Source organism: Panthera leo, chromosome D3 (assembly GCF_018350215.1).
Source record: "Panthera leo isolate Ple1 chromosome D3, P.leo_Ple1_pat1.1, whole genome shotgun sequence".
Classification (NCBI taxonomy): Eukaryota; Metazoa; Chordata; class Mammalia; order Carnivora; family Felidae; genus Panthera; species Panthera leo.
Genome location: NC_056690.1, coordinates 12,074,940 through 12,094,434, shown reverse-complemented (window position 1 = coordinate 12,094,434; position 19,495 = coordinate 12,074,940). Strand labels below are relative to the sequence as shown.

The following is a 19,495-nucleotide window of genomic DNA, read 5'->3' as shown; positions in this document are numbered from 1 at the left end:
GAGATTTCTGCCTCTTCGTAAAAGTTTTGCTTGCACACGGTTGCCCCAAAGTGGAAATATAGGCTGGAAAGCAGTCTTCCCTTCCTGGGGAAAATGAGTGACATAGAACGTGGGAAATTGAGGTAAAATGTATCACTTCCACGCATTCTATTCAGGGATGGTGTCAGCGTCGCCCTGCCATGGATCTTTCCTGCCTCTTCTATGGCAGAACGTAATTCCTAGGTAGAGCTTCGATCCCACTGGGTCGCAGAAGTTTCCCTTCTGTTAACTGAGGCTAATGACGGTCAATCCAGGGTTGGCTTAGTCTGTCTGGAACCTGATCACCCCCACATTCTCTGAAATTATGAAGTCATGGCTAAGATCTACAGGCTCTGAGGCCATGGCCATTCCACCCTCCCAGCAAGCGCTGAGTTATCCCAGTGCCTGGGTGTCTCCTGCATTGTCTCATTGTCAGAGTTTGTCTGGACCTTGTCACCTTCCTTGGGTGCTTCCACGCCACTCTTGGGGCCACGCAGGATGGGGCTCTGGTGCCTCCTTCGTGTGTTTATCATCCGAGACCCATCTGCCAAGGTAGTCTGGCTAGCCTGCTCTTGACCTCCCTCACTGTGCCTGGTTCAGGTGAGGTGTGGGAGGGTTGCCACCGCCACGGGCTCCCCCAGGGAAGGGATGGGAGGCACCGAGGGTGGACAATTGAAGACGCAACTCGCTGTCAGATACCAACTCTCACTTGCACGACCCTGAGTGTGAGTGCCTTCTCAAGAGTGTGGCACCAAAACAGATGGATCCGTGTCTCAAATGTAAGAGCTGAAATGACACCAACTCTTAGAAGAAAACATAGCAGCGAGTGGGGGGTGGGCAGGATTGGAACACCCGGGTGGCTCAGTGTGTTAAGCATCCAACTCTTGGCTTCCACTCAGGTCGTGATCCCAGGGTTCACGGGATTGAGCTTCACATCGGGCTCTGCACTGACAGCGTGGGGTCTGCTTGAGATGCTCTCTCCCTCTCTCTCTGTCCCTCCCCCGCTGGTGCACGCTCTCTCTCCAAACAAACAAATTAACATTAAAAAAAAAAAGTAGTGGAAAATCATGACCTTAGATTTGGGGATAGATTTTTAGACATAACATCAAAAGCACGAAACGTTAGGGTTAAATTAACATTAAAAAAAAACACGTAGTGGAAAATCATGCATGACCTTAGATTTGGCAACAGATTTTTAGACATAACATCAAAAGCACGAACCACAAAGAAAAAACTAAGCAAATTAGACCTTACCAAAACTTAAAACATTTGGGCACGAGAAGACATCATCAAGGAAATGAAAAGATAATCTGTAAAATAGGAGAAAATATTTGCAAGTAAGATATCTGACAGGGGCTTAAGATCTAGAATATATAAAGAACTCCTAAAATGTAACAAAAAGATAAACAGCCCAGTTTAAAAACGGGCAAAGAACCTAAAGGGACATTTCTCCAAAGAAAATATATAAATGGCTAGTAAGTGCTTTATAATTAGTCATTAAGGAATGTAATTAGTCATCGTAATTAGTCATTAGGGAAATGCAAATCAAAACCACAATGAGATACGACTTCACATTCACTAGGTCGGCTGCAATTAAAAGAAAGAAAAATGACACATAAATGACATATAAATGACAAAAAATGGGCATATAAAATGGCACAGCTTGCATGGAAAACAGCGTGGCAGATCCTCAAAAAGCGAAATATGGAAAATACCAGATGACCCAACCATTCCGGCCCCCACGATCGCCCCCAAATTGAAAAATAGAGCCTCACGTAGCTATTTATGCACCCGTGTTCACAACAGCATCATTCCCAAGAGTCAAAAGGTGGTAACCACCTAAATGTCCATCGACAGATGAATGGATAGAGGAAAGGTGGCCTGTGCACACCATGGAATCCGGCCATAAAAAGGAATGGAATTTCGGTACATGCTACAACACGTGTGAACTTCGAGAACGTCAAGCTAGCGCACAAAAAGACAGATCTTTGCATGCTTCCACTTACTTGAAATATCTAGAGCGGGTGAACTCATGCAGACGCCAAGTAGGTAAGAGGTTACCAGGGGCAAGGCGAGGGGGAGAATCAGGAATGACTGCCACATGTTTGCAGAGCGTCTGTTTCCGGTGATGGCAAAGTTGGGAGACGGGAAACGATGGTTGCACAACATCGTCAGCGTAATTGATGTCACCGATTTGTACAGTCAAAAATGGTTACAATGGTTGATTTTATGTTATACGTATTTTACCACGATGAAAAGGGTTTTCTGAGAGAAGTGCCCAGGGCCTAATACTCGAGGAGGCGATGTTCTCAGAGCCTTGCAAGCGGATGCTGGACAGCGGACGACGAGCATCTCCGATTTTTCACTCCAGATGCCTTGCCTGCCTGGGGGAGGCACAGGCTTTCTCTTCCTTCTGTTCTCTAAGCTCTTCTGGAGGCTGGATTTCCATCCTGCGAGCCCACAGCAGGGACACGGCCGTCACGGAAAGCTCTGGAGCCTCTTTCTACTGCCCAGCTCTGAGGCAAGGCATGCCAGCTCGTCCACAGATCACCCCCCTCCCCCCATGCCTTCCAGTCTTGTTTCTGGATGAAATTTTTTGCCCAGAGTACGTCAGGGCTTCGAATTTTTTTTTCAACGTTCTTTTTATTCTGATACAATACATATAACACGGAATTTGCTATTTTAAGCATTTTTAAGCGTGCAATTCAGAGGGCTTGGAGTTTTTGAAACCCGGAAGCCCAGATGCCTACAAAGCAGAAGCTCTGGGTTCGCAGCGGTTTTCCAGACTCTGGAAAATGCCCCCCCACCCCGAAACCAGGAATGCTGCTGGTTGGGTGGGGGAGGGGCAGGCAAGGAGGCCGGGGCTGCGGAAGCATCCGCCAGCTGCATGCCCTCACATCCAGTAGGACACGAGCCCTGCCCCAAGTCAGGCCAAATTTGAAAACGCCTCGTAGGATGCACTCCCACCTGCATTCATCTATCAGAGGAAAAAGCATAATAAGGCTGAATCAGAAGAAGAGGCCGTCACACTGATAGATTCCCTCCTCGCTTACAATACACTCTCCGAACTACAAGCGCCCTGAGAGCAAGAACGAATCTCGTCTTGTGCTCACCACGGCTCCCATCCTTGTCCGAGGCCTGCACCTTAGTAAGGGCTCAGTACATACTTGTTGACTGGACGAGGACGAACAGAGGCTTCCGTTAAGCCCCAGAGGAGGCTTGTTTCATAAAAAAGAGAGGGTTTTATCACCTCCATTTTATAGAGGCAGTCACTGAAACTCAGAGAGGGGAAGTCACATAGCCGGGAGAGGGGAAGCAGGGCTTGAATCTGTATTTTCTAGCCACAAGTGCCTGGGGACTGTCAAGTCAACTGCCTAGCAAAACGGTCTGCTACGGGGGTGCGACAGAATTCACCAACTTTCCATACAAATCATCTGAACCAATATGCTGCGTAATTTACTATGAATAGTGATTATAATAATGATGCCAACCTTACTGAGTGCTTGCAGCATATAGAAACCATAGATATACTTTTATGTATTATAATAATATATACTTTATATTATATGTTGTTTATACAACATAATATATACATATAATATGTAATATATAATATATACCATATAATATGTAATATATAATATATGATATGTAGTATTTAATACGTGATATGTAATATATAATATATATCATTTCAGCTAATGGTAAGAATAACCTTGCAAGAGGCATAATTGGTTCCAGGCTAAGGAAGAGGAAAGCGAGGGGCCAAAGGGGTGTAAAGATTTGCTCAGAGGCTCTCAGCTCCCAAGTAGCACTACTGAGATTCAAACCCGTAGTTCTGCGTGACCCCCGGGTGCATGACATTCCCGGCCAGTCCCTTTAGAGGGGCCTCTAGACTCTGCGTATATTTCACACCATCTCAAGGCAGCCGCCTAGTCAATGGGAATCATCGGTAACTGACTTCGAAAAAACACAGCGTGTGTCTTCGGTGGCAGGTGTCCATGAGACGGAGGCTCAGTCGACCTGCCAAACCGCGTCTGGGGGAAAAGGAAGAGGGTAGTCCCTCATGTTGACATTCCGTCATCTGCTTCTGGGGTCTACGGGATGTCAAACAGCCGGAGCCGGAAAGCACCACGATCTTGTCATCCAGATGTTTGAGGTCGCGCTGCCCCACCCTCTGCGTGTCAGAGCTCCTGGTTGAGAGACAGCAACGCTGATATCACTCGTTACTATGAATCACAGCACCGCCCTTTGTGTGTGCGCCTCGAGGGTGCTGGGCTTGGCGCGGTGGGTTTTACGCGCATTATCTTACACCGTCGAGTGAAGTTCTACCAGCAGCCCCGACTTCCAGAGGAGAGCACCTCTAAGGCTCAGCAGTGGGGAAGGAACACATCCAGGGGCACTCGGGGAGTATGCGGCTATCGCGGGCTGAATGGTGGCCCCCAAAAGACATGTCCACCCAGAGCCTGCAAATGCAAACTTATTTAAAAACAGGATCTTTGCAGATGTGATTAAATATTTCAAGGGGGGATTATCCTCGACTTAGGAAGGTCCTAAATCCAATGACTAGCGTCCTTATAAGGGGAAGGGAGATTGGAGGCACAGACACAGAGGGGAACACCATGGAAAGATGAAATTGGGAGAAATTGGGAGTGATGTGTTTGTAGGTCAAGGAATGTCAAAGGTCGCCAGCAACCGTCCGAAACTAGGAGAGGGGCATGGAAGGAGCTAACCCCTCTGGAAGGAGCTAACCCTGCCAACACTTGATTTCAGACGTCTGCAGCCCTGAACTGTAAGGGAATTTCTGTCGTATCAGGCGCCCCAGTTTCTGGTCATTTGTTATGGAAGTTCTAGGAAACCAGCTCAGTGGATGAGGTAGGATTTGAACCTAAGCGTCGGCCCGAACTCTTTATCCCACGAGTCACGCCTTTAGAGCCCGTTCTGTGCTTTCCAATGTGTTAGGGCAATGTATTCGTCCTCCAAAATTCAACCACCCAGAGTGTTTTGGCTTTTAGGAGACGTGCACGTGTACACACACATGCACACACGCGCGTGTGTGCACGCGTGGGCACCATGCACTTCAGAGAAGCGGAATGACCAGGAAGCCTTCTTAGCGCTTTCTTGACATGACTACTAACTCTCAAGAAGGGAATGAAAAGAAAAAGACAGACAAGTTGCTACTGTAACTCTGACCACGCAGGCCGCGCGGGGTTGGGGGGGGGGGGGACTGTGGAGATAAACTTCAGACATGAAAAGCGAAACCAGAGAACTGGACCTCTTTAGCGTTGGTGATGATATTTTATTCATGTGTAGCCTTTTATTTCTGGATTCCAGACAACTTTTAAAAGGGAGTGAGCTCTGCTCTGCTCCTCGTGTGACGAGGGCATGGGGGACCAGGGCGGATGGGAGGGAGGACTGAGGCTAAGACATTTGCCCTTGCCTTCCGGAGTCAGTTGACAAACCGGAAACAGTCCAGACTTTCAGGCATCAACATTAAGACCTTCTCAGAGCTCCTCCTACCCCAATTGATTTTTCCTGGATGAAATTGCCTCCCTTATTTCTAGACAGCCCAGGGAACCCCTACACATCCTTCAAGACCCATTTCCTATGAGGACCCTTCCCTGACCTCCCCAACTCCATGCTCTTCCACAAAGCAATGTTGACTTTCTCACTTCTTACACACCCACTGTAGGTTGTGTGTACCTCAAACACACATTTGTGACACTTTATACTATTTGGCTCTTTATGGCTCAGTCTCTCCCTTAGAGAAGTGATTCTTGACCCAAGAGCTTACAGATGACAGTCAATGGAAGGGCTTTGGGGAAAACTGTCAATCCTTTGAAACTCTGCAAAATTTTACGTGAATGGGCAGCTTAAGGGACAGGTATTCCGTAGCTTTCCCGAGTCGCCAAAGAACATCAAGACTCAAACCCGTTCAGAATCCACTGCACTAAAAATTAAGTTCTGGGAGATTTTGTATCGCTGTTACCCGGCCCAAGGCAGACACATGCAAAATGTCTGTCGCCGCACTGTTGCATAAAACTGTGACGCGAATGTGGTCCAGGGATGCTGAGTTGCTCTGATTTGGGGTTCGAGTCGTTGCAGCTATGAGTGAGGAACTCTGAAAGCCCCAAACCTGACTCACAGCTACTTCTCCTTCCCAAACAACAAAGGTCAGGTGCCAATTCTGCGGGGGACCCCAACACTTTAAAAGCTACTACCCTCTGTTCTCAGAAACCTCCTGCTTTTTACCTGTCTCAGCAAGGCAACACCTAAGAATAGATCCTACGGCTACGTTGGCATGAATGTACAAATATGCATGGATACGGAGGTAATTGCAAAAAAAAAAAAAAAAAAAAAGGACTCAATCTGAATGTCTATTGTTTAGAACAGAGGAATAAAAGTCAGCAAAATATTTGTCAAGGGCCGTGGAGTCAATATCTTAGGCTTTGGAGGACATCTAGCTTTTCTGTTGCAACCACAATGGCTAGGTTCTACCCTTCTATTGTGAAAGCAGCCACAGACGATGTGCAAACGAATGGGTGTGGTCGTGTGCCAATAAAACTTTATTTACAAAAACAGGCTGGGAACTGGATTTAGCCAGTAACCCATAGCATGCTGGCCCCCGACTCAGAATCCCAGACAGCTGTTAAAAAAGGACGAGGCAAAACATCCACAATTGTTTGGTTTTTTTTTTCATTTCCAGGGCACGATGACCAGCACATACACAATGCGTCCTCCGGGATCGCTTCTGCTGTAAGCACTTTGCCTGTGTTATTTTACTTAATCCCCACAAACAACCATTCACCCATGGCGCCGACTGCTTTGTATGGGGAGTGACCAGTTCTGTCCCCTCGGACAGCTGGCTTGGTCCCTCTGAGCCTCAGTTTCCAAGCTGGTGAAGCAGGCACAAGCATTAACGCTGGCTAAGTCACTGTTCCACGACGGGAACACAATTAAAGTGAGTGCCCATCTCTTAGACCCTTTTCAGGGAGCCGCTGCTCAACTTCCAGACGGTATAAAGAAAGAGAGGCTTAACTAGTTTCCGTTCTGAGCATTTCCTCGGAGGGTGCAGACATCTACTCAGACCAAATTAACTCGAGTGTTTTTTTTCTCCGCACGTGGTGTGGTGCGATGCGATGTCTATTATCTTATGTGTGATGAATGAAAGCTGTTAATATAAACAGTGAGAGAACAACGCTGTGATATTCCCAGCGGCTGCTAATTAAGGAGGTGGTGCTCATTTTCAGGATGAAAAGGGAACTGCTCTGTCTGAGCTGTCTGTAATCATTTATCAAGAAGTGAAATTTTAAGGACATGACCCAGAAAGAACATGAGAATAACAAAAAGAGCCTCTTCCTTATAAGAATGGTAATAATGATTACCACAGTCCTAGGAGGTACTAGATGCTTCTGTGTGCCAGGTACGGGTTAAGTGCTTTGCAGGCAGATCCTTATTTAAGCCTTGCCATGGTCCTTCCGGTAAATCTCGATGTTGCGTTCGACTTTCAGCAGAGGTAACTCGTCTCGTAGCACATGAGTGCTAGGCTATGGAAATGACACTAACCATGACCCAGTGAAAGACAAGTTTGGGGGTTTGCAGAGAGAAACATCCTGTGGGATTCTCCATATCTTGTGGATTCTGTAAATGGAGGGGGATAGGAATAAGTATCAAGAAGGAAACCCACAGGGGCGCCTGGCTTGCTCAGTCATTAGGCGTCTGACTTGATTTCCGCTTGGGTCGTGATCTCAAGATCGTAAGACTGAGCCCCACATCGGGCTCCATGCTCGGTGTGGAGCCCGCTTGGGATTCTCTCTCTCCCTCTACCACTAGAGCTCTCTCTCTCTCTCCAAAAAAAAATAAAATAAAAAAGGAAGGAAACCCACAAACACATATGCACACAGACATACGTGTATAGATACACACACACACACACACACACACACACACACACACACCATGGTCTGGTCAAGAAAGAGTTTGTATCTCATGAGGGTAAACTCCACGAGCCTGTAGTCGTGTCGATTATGAGATATCAGCAGCACGAGAAGATAGCAGCACGGACAACAATATCCAGCTCTGTGTTAGATCCTGGTGCCCACAAGGTGCTGCCCAGGTCTGGTTTCCGAAAGCAGGAGGCACGCCATCATTTCTCCCCCCATGTGCTGGTGCTCACAGCGCTCACCGGAATGGAGTGCAAGGGCGAGCTCGGGGATTATGTGGGAAGTAAAAGTCACGGGACTGCATGATGGATCAGGTGGGGCGCGTGCAGGACGAGACGAGGTTGGACAGGACTCCGAGATTTTTCTAGTTTGATTGAGTGGATGGCCGATCGTGCCACAGAGGAGCTGGAAAACAGAGGGGCAAGTGCAGGTTTGGGGGCAGGGGATAAGCTTCATTTTGGACGTCCCGAGCTCAAGGTGCCTGGGGGACATCCAGGAGCAGATGTGAGGAGACGCACGTAGGTGTTTATGGGCCTGAGGCTTAGGGAAGAGGCACGTTAAGAGCCGAGGAGTCGACGAAGGGTGAACCGCCGGACATCCCCGGGCTGGAGGCGAGCCGAGGAAGAGAAGCGAGCGAAAACTCCTGAGAAGGAAGAGAAAGAAGAGATTCTACTGTTTCACAGAACTATGGCAAGATCAGGAAAGGGCAAGAAGGGCCTGAAGGGGCATCTCTCGCGGGACGCGGTACACAGAAGGCTTGCAATTAATTACGGTGGCCAAACTCACTTCCCACAGTCTCGGCTAGAAGACCTCCTTCATCTTCTTTTATTTTTTTTTTAATTTTTTTTTAATGTTTATTTATTTTTGAGACAGAGAGAGACAGAGCATGAACGGGGGAGGGTCAGAGAAAGGGAGACACAGAATCCGAAACAGGCTCCAGGCTCTGAGCTGTCAGCACAGAGCCCGACGCGGGGCTCAAACTCACGGACCGCGAGATCGTGACCTGAGTCAAGGCTGAAGTCGGCCGCTCAACCGACTGAGCCACCCAGGTGCCCCTCCTTCATCTTCTTTTAAAGACAGCTCAGCGTTCCGCAAAAAAGTGAGAACTTTGATGTAGGCACACCTGGATTGAAATCTGGTCTCTACAACCTCCTGGCTGTGTGACTTTAGGTAGGCCTCTTAACCTCTCTGACCTTCGGGGTTTTGATCCGTCAAATGGGACTAATGATCTTTCGCTCGGAAAGCTGGCATGTGATACAGGCTCAGTACACGTTTTTCTTTTTTCTCCCCACCTTGCTGTGTATGCTTGTGTGCGGGTGTGCAGGGGGGGAGGGGGGGGAGGGAGGTGACCATTGTCTGTGGTTACAGGCAACAGAAAACTAAAGACAATGGGATTTTATTGGCTCAGGTGACTGAAAATTCCAAGAGGAAAACTGGCTTCGGGGGCGCCCGGGTGGCCCAGCCGGGTAAGCATCTGACTTCAGCTCAGGTCATGATCTGGCAGTCCGTGAGTTCAAGCCCCGTGTCGGGTTCTGTGCTGACAGCTCAGAGCCTGGAGCCTGCTTCGGATTCTGTGTCTCCCTCTCTCTCTCTGGCCCTCCCCTGCTCATGCTCTGTCTCTGTCTCAAAAATAAGTGAAAATAGGGGCGCCTGGGTGGCGCAGTCGGTTAAGCGTCCGACTTCGGCCAGGTCACGATCTCGCGGTCCGTGAGTTCGAGCCCCGCGTCGGGCTCTGGGTTGATGGCTCAGAGCCTGGAGCCTGCTTCCGATTCTGTGTCTCCCTCTCTCTCTGCCCCTCCCCCGTTCATGCTCTGTCTCTCTCTGTCCCAAAAATAAATAAATAAATAAATAAATAAATAAAAATGTTGGAAAAAATAAGTGAAAATAAAAAAATAAAAAATAAAATAAAATGTGTGGGGCGCCTGGGTGGCTCAGTCGGTTGAGCATTCAACTTCGGCTCAGGTCACGATCTCCCGGTCCGTGAGTTCCAGCCCCGCGTCGGGCTCTGGGCTGACGGCTCGGAGCCTGGAGCCCGCTTTGGATTCTGTGTCTCCGTCTCTCTCTGCCTCTCTGCCCCTCCCCTGTGCATGCTCTGTCTCTCTCTCTCTCTCTCAAAAATAAACATTAAAAATTTTTTTAAAAAAATTTTAAATAAATAAATAAATAAATACTGGCTTCAGAGAGAGACTCGAGGAATCAGGTGAGGTCAGGCCTTCTGCTTGTCCTTTCTGGATCCCGGCTCCGCTGCCCCTCCCGTAGGCTCCAGCCCGACAGGGACGTCAGCGGCCGGAGCCTGAAAGGGCGACTCTGCCCCAAGTTCAGAAAAGTCAGCCTCAGCCTCCGCTTTCCGTTGGTCCCAAACGGGCCGACTTGTGTCACGTCTTCCTCCGCAGCCAATCGCTGGCCGGCCGCGCTCTCACTGGCGGGGGCCTGACTGGGTCACGTGACGTGGCCGGAAGTCAGCCTCCCAAGGACCAAGAGTGGTCAGATTCTGCCAGCAAACGTGAATGCCTGGATGTTGGGGCCTGGGCCACACAGTATTGCACGAGTCAAAGGACCATTCGGTATGTCCGTGCCCGAGTTTTTCCTGGCTCCTTACGTGATACACGTGTTTGAGTATCTCTACCCCGTTCATTCTTTTATTATTATGATTATGATGATTATTTTGAGAGACAGAGAGGAGGTGGGCAGGGGAAGAGAGAGGGGAAGAGAGCGAAATCCCAAGCAGGCTCCGTGCCGTCAGCGGGGCTCAAACCCACCAGCCACGAAACGATGACCTAAGCTGAAATCAAGAGTCCCATCCCTACCCAATGGAGCCTCTCGGATACCCCTACTTGGCCTTTATTCCTAACCTCGTTTATGAGTTCAGGAAAGATACCCTACGTAAGCATCTGCTGCCCCTAGAACATCAGGCTTGCCGGGGCCGGGCCCGTGAGTGGCCTCACCCAGGATCTCCCAGCTCCAGACTCCTTCCCTGGGAACTGGAGGAGACCTTCAGTCTCTGCTGACTCAGCGGGTCACCGGAGACCTCTGACACCCCCCTGGCCTTTCCCGGAACCTTAAGAAGGAAGAGGAGAGAGCTTCAGAGGGCAGGTTTAAAATTAGAAGGGAGTGCAGGGCTGCCTGTGTGTTTCTTGAACGTCAGCCATTCGGGAGGAATGGGCGATAAGGTGGTCAAGAGACAGGAAGCATTTCTTTAAGATTCCTATCGCGCTGGGAAGCTGGAGGGGGAGTTTCGTTCAAGGGAAGAACAGGATGTTGCCAGGATCCGGGGCAGGGCCCACAGCAGGGGGGCATGGAGGGAACGGAGAGCGGGGAAGGAGAGCTGGTCGGCCAGGGTTCAAGAGGAAGGTTTGGAAAGGTCCCAGGCAGGAAGTCAGCCCCCCCACCCCCACCCCGGCAGAGGCCCCTTGGGAGTTCAGACCTCTTCAGTAATAGAAGGGAGACAGATCTTCTCGAAGACCTTGGCTCTTTTCGACGAGTCCGGGTGGTCCACTAAGAGGGGAATCTCTAATTCTCATGTGAACTCCTGATTCCCTGTTCCCCTGGAGTCTGTCTGCTGTCTCCCAGTGTGGAAGCCACCCCCTGGTCCTTGAAGGCTGCGGGGGTTCAAAGCCTGACGTAGCCCCTGTGATCAATCCCCATCCCATACTCGTGGGGTGGGCGCCTGGTGCTGAGTACCAATATGTCCTTTGTCACAAAGTTTCTCCAGTCTTCAAAAACAAAAACAAAAAAAAAAACACACCTTATCAAAATGCCAATCTAGTGAGGGAACTCCATGAAGGGACCATTCACAAAATAAAGAAATAAAATGACCAACAAACACCGAAGAAGAAATACATTCATCATTCAGATAATCCCCCACAGCATCGTTGAGGCAAGGCAGATACTGACACGAGCCTTGGGCACCCACTAACCGGTTTTGATCCTTTCTGCGACAGTAGGAGGTAGTGTCTCTAGAAACTAAGGCACACGGGGGTTGAGGTCCCTGTCCCAAGATCCCAGCTGCTAAGAGACACGCAGTAGAGGGGAAAAGGATTGTTCTAAGTACCTAAGTGATAAGAGCCTGCGTTTGCAGCTGACCAAACAGGCCTTGGGGAAATGACTTCACCTCTCTGAACCTCAGTTTCCCCACTCTAGAAAATGGAGGTAAAGTAGGACCCACACCGCAGAGCCGTAGCAAGTTTTTGGCAAGATGATATATGATTAGTATGGTGCCAGGTATTTATTATTATTATTTACTTTTTTTAATGTTTATTTATTTTTGAGAGAGAGAGAGAGAGAGAGAGCAGGGGAGGGGCAGAGAGAGGGGGAGACACAGAATCCGAAGCAGGCTCCAGGCTCTGAGCCGTCGGCACAGAGCCCGACGCGGGGCTCGAACTCGTGAACCGCGGGATCATGACCTGAGCCGAAGTCGGATGCTTAACCGACTGAGCCACCCAGGCGCCCCAGTGCATGGTATTTATTAAAAGTGTATCAACGATACACTTTTGTTCTTACTGATTCAGAGGTCCCAAGGACCTACCATATGAGGTCTCCCCGCCTGCATCAGTCAGGAGTTACGAGGTGTCCAATCGTGACATCAGAGGCCAGGGGTCCCAAGGCGCAGGGCTGAGATGTATCCCACCCCACCTCCTCTTATACCTTTTCTGCAGGCACAGCTAACGAGACCTGGACGGGACCTCCCACTCACCCCCATCTGAGCCTCTGGGGAAACATCTGGACCGTGGGGGCTGATCGATGATGAAGTATTTACTTAGCTCTACGCCCACAGTCCGGCTGGAGAGACACCCTTGGGTTCAAGGCGAAAGGCTTCCAGGCAAGGTGGCTGGGCCTCAAGGTCATCAGTCATCAGGAATTGCCCACCTTGTCTCTGGGGACAGTCTGGAGCTGTCTCATGGGAAGTTCTCCTTCCTCATTCCCAGGGAGAGTGCCCACTTCCTTTTACTCCTTTAAGCAGCAGCCCACGTCATTACTGTTATCACTGTTATTATTTTTGCCACCATCGATTGAGTGCTCACTGTGTTCGGGGCCCTAAGCTAACTGTGTTACATGCATTTCCTCATTGAGTCCTTGCTATAACTCTCAGGGTTAGAGAGTATTTTCATCCTTTTTTTACAGCCTGCTCGGAATGGGAATTCACTTTCCTGAGGTCACGAAGCTGGAAGGTAGAAGACCTGGGATTTGAACCCAAGCAGTGTGGCTCCAGAGTCTATGCCTTAACAGGGGTTCTGTTGGCCGGGGCTGGAGGCCAAGCCAGAGCCACCTCCCACCCTCTGCTCTTCCTTGCTGGAACCAACACAGCATTCGGCGGTCAGATAATAGGACCTGGTGATGTGAGGAGGCAGACAGGACCACACGGATCATAAATGAGGGGGAGCTGCCAATCTCCAAAGATCTCAACCAAGAAACTGGATGGGAAACATTCCAGCCAGAGGGAAAAGCATGTGCAAAAGTCCTGAGGTAGGACCATACTCATTCTCTTGCATTTCTAGGTCTCCTCTGCTGAAATGCTTCTCTACTCACCCAACCTTTGGAACACAGTTAATCGTCACTTCCTCCAGGAAGCCTTCCCTGAACCAGGCTAGGCCAGGTCCCCCCGTCCTTGCTCTCATTGCCCCCGTTCTTCATCACAAAACACTGCACGCTTATGTTTACTTAACAGCCTGGAATATTCTCTTACTGTCATTCTCCTGCATGAGATCATAAACCCTGATGAGGCAGGGGTGGGGGTGGGCGGAATGTTTGCCTTGTGTTCTCTATGCCTAGGAAAGGGGCACATAGCAGGTTCTAGTCTAATGAGGCCACAGTTGGAAGACTGGATTCCACTCTGGACGCCCTTGCTTATTAGGAGAAAGACATACAGGTCACTTCGTGGGGAACGAAGGCATCATCCCTGGAGAAAGCCTCACACGTGTGGCCAAGGAGACATACCCAAGTATGTCCACTATAGAATCTTTATCGGCATCGACTTAGATGCCCACCAACAGGGGACTGGACACAGGTAATTCTGTGCACGCACATGTTTTAAGAGCACAATCGGGACACCCACAAATTGGGTGGCTCAGTCAGTTAAGCATCCTACTTCAGCTCAGGTCACGATCTTGTGGTTCATGAGTCCAAGCCCCACGTCAGGCTCTGTGCTGACAGCTCAGAGCCTCGAGCCTGTGTCTTCCTCTCTCTCTGCCCCTCCCCTGCTCACACTCTGTCTCTCTCTCTCAAAAATGAATAAATGAAAGAAAAATTTTTCAAAAAGATCGCAATCAAAGTAGATGAAACAGAGGTCTGTGTGTCAACAGGGGGATCTTTCAAAACCGTGGCAGAGAGAGAAAATTTGGATCACGAAGTGATCCGTAGCCCATTTAAGAACCTGAAACCCCCCGAGAGACCCCGTATGTTTTGCAGAATTCATGTACAGTCTGTGAAACTCATACGAAAACGAGGATACGCATTCTGAATTCACGACAGTACGTGTGGGTGGGTGGGGTTACGGAGAGACTGGGCAGCTAGACTTAGCATATTCTTTTTCACGACTATATAATATTCCGTTGAAGGATGATACAGTTGAGCCTCGAACAACCGGGGTATGTGGTGTGCGGGTCCCCTTGAGTGAGATTTTCTTCAAGAAGCACAGCCAGGTTCCTTAGGATTGGCTCAACGATGTTTTCTTTCCTGCAGCTTGCTTCATTGTAAAAATGTGGCGTATATTACGTAACGCATATACAACATGTGATACAATGCCACCTACTTATGTGATCTGTAGGGCTTCCAGTCAACAGTCGGCTATCAGTGGTTACGTTTCCAGGGATCCACAGTTACGTGCAGATTGTCAGCTGCACCAGGAGGCAGTCCCCCCCGACCCCCACGTTGTTCAAGGGTTAATTGTACTACGTTTTATGCACGTATTGCCCTGTTCGGAGACACGTAGGTTGGTTCAGACGTTTTGCTGTTACCGTGTGAGACCCCCATCCCTCTTTCACGCATTTCCAGACGCTCCTCCAGGAAGAGAACTTTTTCTGTGCTAACAGGTCCTGTCAGTTTGTCCAAAGGTAAGCTGTCTGGGAATGGCGTAAGCCACTTTGCAGGATGTCCGTGAGCGTCCAAGCATCGGCCGGACAGCCCCTTGGCGTAGCTGCGGTGGAGGGGGTGCTGGCCCTACATAGTCGTTGGCGTTCCTTCCACGTGGGCGATCCTACAATCTCTCCTCCTCCTGCGGTGGGACGTCTGCTTGGTACAACTCACGCCAAAAGCCCCAGCTGCAGGGAGGGGTGGGGGGTGGGGGGTGGGGGGTGGGGGGGCGTCATCTTTTCTACACTCCGACACGGACTTTTTTTGCAAAATCGCATGTTTGTTGTTGCCATGGTTCTGTTGTATTTTGTTCCAGCTGAAGACGTTTTAACTAAATGCCTGGTGTCCGGTCAGGGTTTCGAATGAGTAAGCCTGGGTCCAAAGCCTGGGCCGGTACCACGTAGCTGTCCGATCTTGAGCCCGTTCTTTAAGTCCTCCTTGCCTCGGTCTCCTCATCTGTAAAATGGGCAAATTCAAACGCCGGCCAAACCGATCATCCCTTTTTGATGATTCCGCCGGTTCGTGGATGCGACTCGCTCTAATGGGGGTGGGAAGAGGCGGGGTCACCGGGCAAGCTGGCTGCCCCGGATGTGTGGAGGTTGGAAGCCGTCTTCGCCCTGGGACAGGAAGGAAGTTCAAGGTTTAGCCCGCCCATCACACCCATTGCTGTGGCCAGCACAACCTTTTGTTCAGCATTTTATCTTTTTCAAAGCAGATCCATTATCTCATCTGTTCATCAAAGGCCCCTGCAAGGAAGTCAGGCCGAGGATGGGCCCAAGGAGAGATGACTCAGGAATCTGAAAGTCAAGGCCAGAAGCCTCTCTGTCAAGCGGCCCTCTGGGCTGAGTTTCTCCACTGATCTTGGCCCAGGAGGCGGGTCAGGCTGTCCAGGCCAGGCCTGAAATACCCACAGAGAGGCTTCCTTCCCCTTGACACTGGACTGTGCTCCCCAGCCCCTCCAGATGGGCTGCAGATGTGAGCTCCGGGTTGCAAGAGAGGCCAGGGGACAGGCAAAGCTCATCTCCTTGCGTGGGATGTCGGGCCCCAAGCCTGGTCCCGGGAGGCCACAGAAGCGTGATGCGGGGGTCCCGGGAGTTCAAGTTCACAGAGTCTTGGCAACAGGAAGGTGGTGCTGAAGATACGGTCACGCTCCTGTGATGCGGGTAGCTGTCCGAGCACATCCCGGGCAACGGCTGTCTCGTCTTGCAGCCTCCGCATCGGCGTGGACATAAGCCACAACCCTGTGTCATCCCTGCAGCCCAGCCAGCCCTGGAGCATCTGCTGGGTCGGCAGAAAGCTGCCTCTTCCAATGGGTTAGGCCCCCACTGCCCCTCCTTCTTCAGCCTGTTCGAAGATCCTGGAGCCCTTCCCTCGTGTCATCTTTGCGAGTAGCCGATGTTGACTTTAAAAAAAAAAACAAACTTGTTTTTAAGTTTATTTCTTTATTTTGAGAGAGAGAGAGAGAGAGAGAGAGAGAGAGAATCCCAAGCAGGCTCCGCACTGTCAGCACAGAGCCGGACGTGGGGCTCGAACCCACGAACCGTGAGATCATGACCTGAGCCGAAATCAGGAGTCGGCTGCTTAATGGGCTGAGCCACCCAGATGCCCAGCCCATGTTGACTCTTATCCTGGAGGAGAAGCTGCCACCGTCAGCCCACTGGGAGTGGGACCATTTGGAGTCCTGCCCTGGAAGGGACAGTCCCCTGCCTCCCAGAGCGATCTCTGGGGCTTTGCTTCCGCGGAGCGTTAAGGCCCAGCGAGGCCTGGGTTCCGCCATTCATGCTGTGTGACCTGGGAAAAGCCATATCACTTCTCTGACCTTAGGTTTCTCATTGGGAGAAAGTAGGGCTGTTTGGGGGCTGTTGGGAAGGTTCGAGAAAACACCTGTAAATGCCTAAGACAGTGCCAGGTACCCAGTCGGTGCCCCTTCTGAGCCTGCCTCGGTTTCTCTCTCTTCTCTGTTCAGCAAGTGTATGTGACTTCCCCAGAGCCACAGAGCAAGGAGTTTCAATCCAACCCTGTGTACGTCTGAGAGCCCTCGTGGCTCGGTCATTGTGCCGCTGTATTTGAATCGTGTGTATGGTTTCCTTAAGCGAAGCCACTCTGTTTCTTAAGCCCGGCCTGGAATGAAGACTTCTCTGAAAACGACGTCGTTCTCCAAAGTCTAAAGTTCTGTCTGAAAGTCCAGGCCCCCCCCCAGGCCGCCGGTTTACTCGGTCGGAAAAACAAAAACAATAAAACTAACAGAAACCGTGTGAGAGAGGTCTTTGGACTGTTTCGGGGACGGGGGGTGGGGGGGGGGGGATGTTCACGAAGGGAGGGTTTGCAGGGGGCAACGGAGATTTGCCCAACTGGAGGAAGGGCCTTGACGGAATGTGCACATCAAAGAGAGGCATGGCTTCAAAGGCCGCCCTGCCCTCCCAGCCAGCAGTCAGGCTAACTGGTTCACTTGGGGACAAAGCCAGAGGACAGGATGTGAGGGGGGGGGGGGGGACCTCACAGTGGCAAGTGTGCATCTCTGGAGCCCGGCCCAGCCCCCGCCGTGCTTCTCCCAGCTCGGAGGGTCTCGCTCTGGGGCCCCAGACCCCCGAGGGCTCCGTGGATACAACTCAGGGCATCTGTGACCTTGATCGGGAAGAAAATATATCACATCTTCGTTATCACGAACATCAAAGTGAAATTTCTTTCCATGACGAAGGCAGGCAACAGACGCATGGCAGGATGGACCGTGCGTCCCCACGACCTTGTCACCAGTACAGATCACAGATCCTGGCCTACAACCTCACTGGTGTCACAGAGAATTTCGAACTCCTTAGTCCCAGGACACCTCCGCCATCGTGGTTGTTATGACTCGTTTCAAGCACAAGTGGGGGAGGGGCTCAAAGAGGGAGACAGAGGATCTGAAGCGGGCTCTGCACTGACCGCACAGAGCCCGACGCGGGGCTCCAGCTCACGAACCGTGAGATCATGACTCGACCCGAAGTCAGATGCTCGACTGACTGAGCCACCCGGGCGCCCCTAATCCTATGTAGTTTTGTTTTATGAATCCTGAAGCACTACTCTGAGAAGGGGTTCCTAGGCCTCGGCATACGGTGTAGACACGCACGCACAGTATTAAGAATCCCTTTGGTGGTGGCCACTAAGCTCTCTTGGCCTCAGTGTTCTTGTCAATGAAATGGTCATGAAGAATGCCTTCCTTCAGGTGGATTTGGAAGATCACTTATTTCAACGTGTGTGAAAGCACCGGGCATAGAGGAGAGGGTCGGCCGATGCTCGCCTCTCTCTCTCTCTTCTTCACGTTTGCACGCATCCAACCCGGGGCCAAGAAACGATGTGTTTGCCGCCTGCCCTCAGTGGCCTCCCAGGCAGGGTCTCCTGCCACGCGCTGGCCCACACTGGTCTCCAGGCATGGAACACCCCTCCCACTCCGCCACCGCACATGTCCAGCGGGATGGAGGTTGACAAGGCCACAAATATTTGAACTATCCTGGGGATAACACAGGGCATTGACCCCAAAGTATGTGCTACATCGGCCGAAAGTTTATCCTAGAATAACAAACGTGACAGCTAGCAAAGTGAGCAGGGGAAAGGGTCCGATAAGATAAAAGGCCCCCAGAGAGTCCAAAGGCACAGCCCCCCGCAGGAAGGAAAAACTCGGGATGGAGCGAGGCGTCGGGGGAACAAGGCCATCGAGTCAAACGGTCCATTTTCTGGAAGGTTCCGAGCAACTGGGGCCTGGGGCAGGTGGTACGGACGATTCCAACCTTGTGACTGTGTCACCCTGGGTAGCTGTCACAGCGAGGTGCTAACCTTGCCTTGTGGTTGAGAAAATTCAGAGAGGTCGTCGCAAAGCCCTTCGCGTGTGTTTGGGTGCTCGGCACAGAGAGAGCCTGCAGCCGAGGTTGTTATTATTGTTCTTACTACTAACATGGTTATTCCGACACGTGGAGTCGAGTTGTTCGTGCCCCAGACTCAGTGCTCAGACCAGACCGCCTGCTTTGCCCATTAAAATTATGTGCCCCGGGCTGTCTTATCTCTTTGTGCCTCCGTTTTTCACCGTGCTATGGCATAGGATAGCGTCAGCACCTTGTGGGGTGGCTGTGGGAGCTAATTGAGATTCTACGCACAAGAGGCTGAGGCCAGTGCCTGATCCGGGGCAGACATAGACTAAATGTTAGCAATGACCATTTTCATCACATCATCACCATCACCATCATCATCATCTATCATTACAAGGTGAAAGGGCACTGTTGGGAAGAAGCAAATCGAGGGGAGAATTTCTTGGCGAGACAGACATCTAGACCAGGGGTAGACAAACTAGCTGCTGCCTGTTTCTGCCAATAAAGTTTTATTGGAACACAGCCACGCCCCTTCATTGACTCATGGTCGACCACTCTGCCTTTATACACAACATTAGAGCTGAGTACTCTTCGGCCTTTTGGGAAAAAAATTGTCCTCCCCCGGTT

At 50.6% G+C, this 19,495-nt stretch overlaps 1 long non-coding RNA gene across 2 annotated transcripts; it reads left to right on the top strand.

Annotated features, from left to right (window-relative positions):
• Nucleotides 1–405: 405 nt before the first annotated feature.
• On the top strand, nucleotides 406–17,278 carry LOC122203739. Of its 2 annotated transcripts, XR_006195319.1 has the most exons (4): nucleotides 406–570; nucleotides 12,617–13,424; nucleotides 13,813–13,965; nucleotides 16,996–17,278. It is a non-coding gene; the product is annotated as an uncharacterized LOC122203739 (long non-coding RNA). The 2 variants fall into 2 exon arrangements; XR_006195320.1 differs by lacking the exon at nucleotides 13,813–13,965.
• The last annotated feature ends 2,217 nt before the right edge of the window (nucleotides 17,279–19,495 follow it).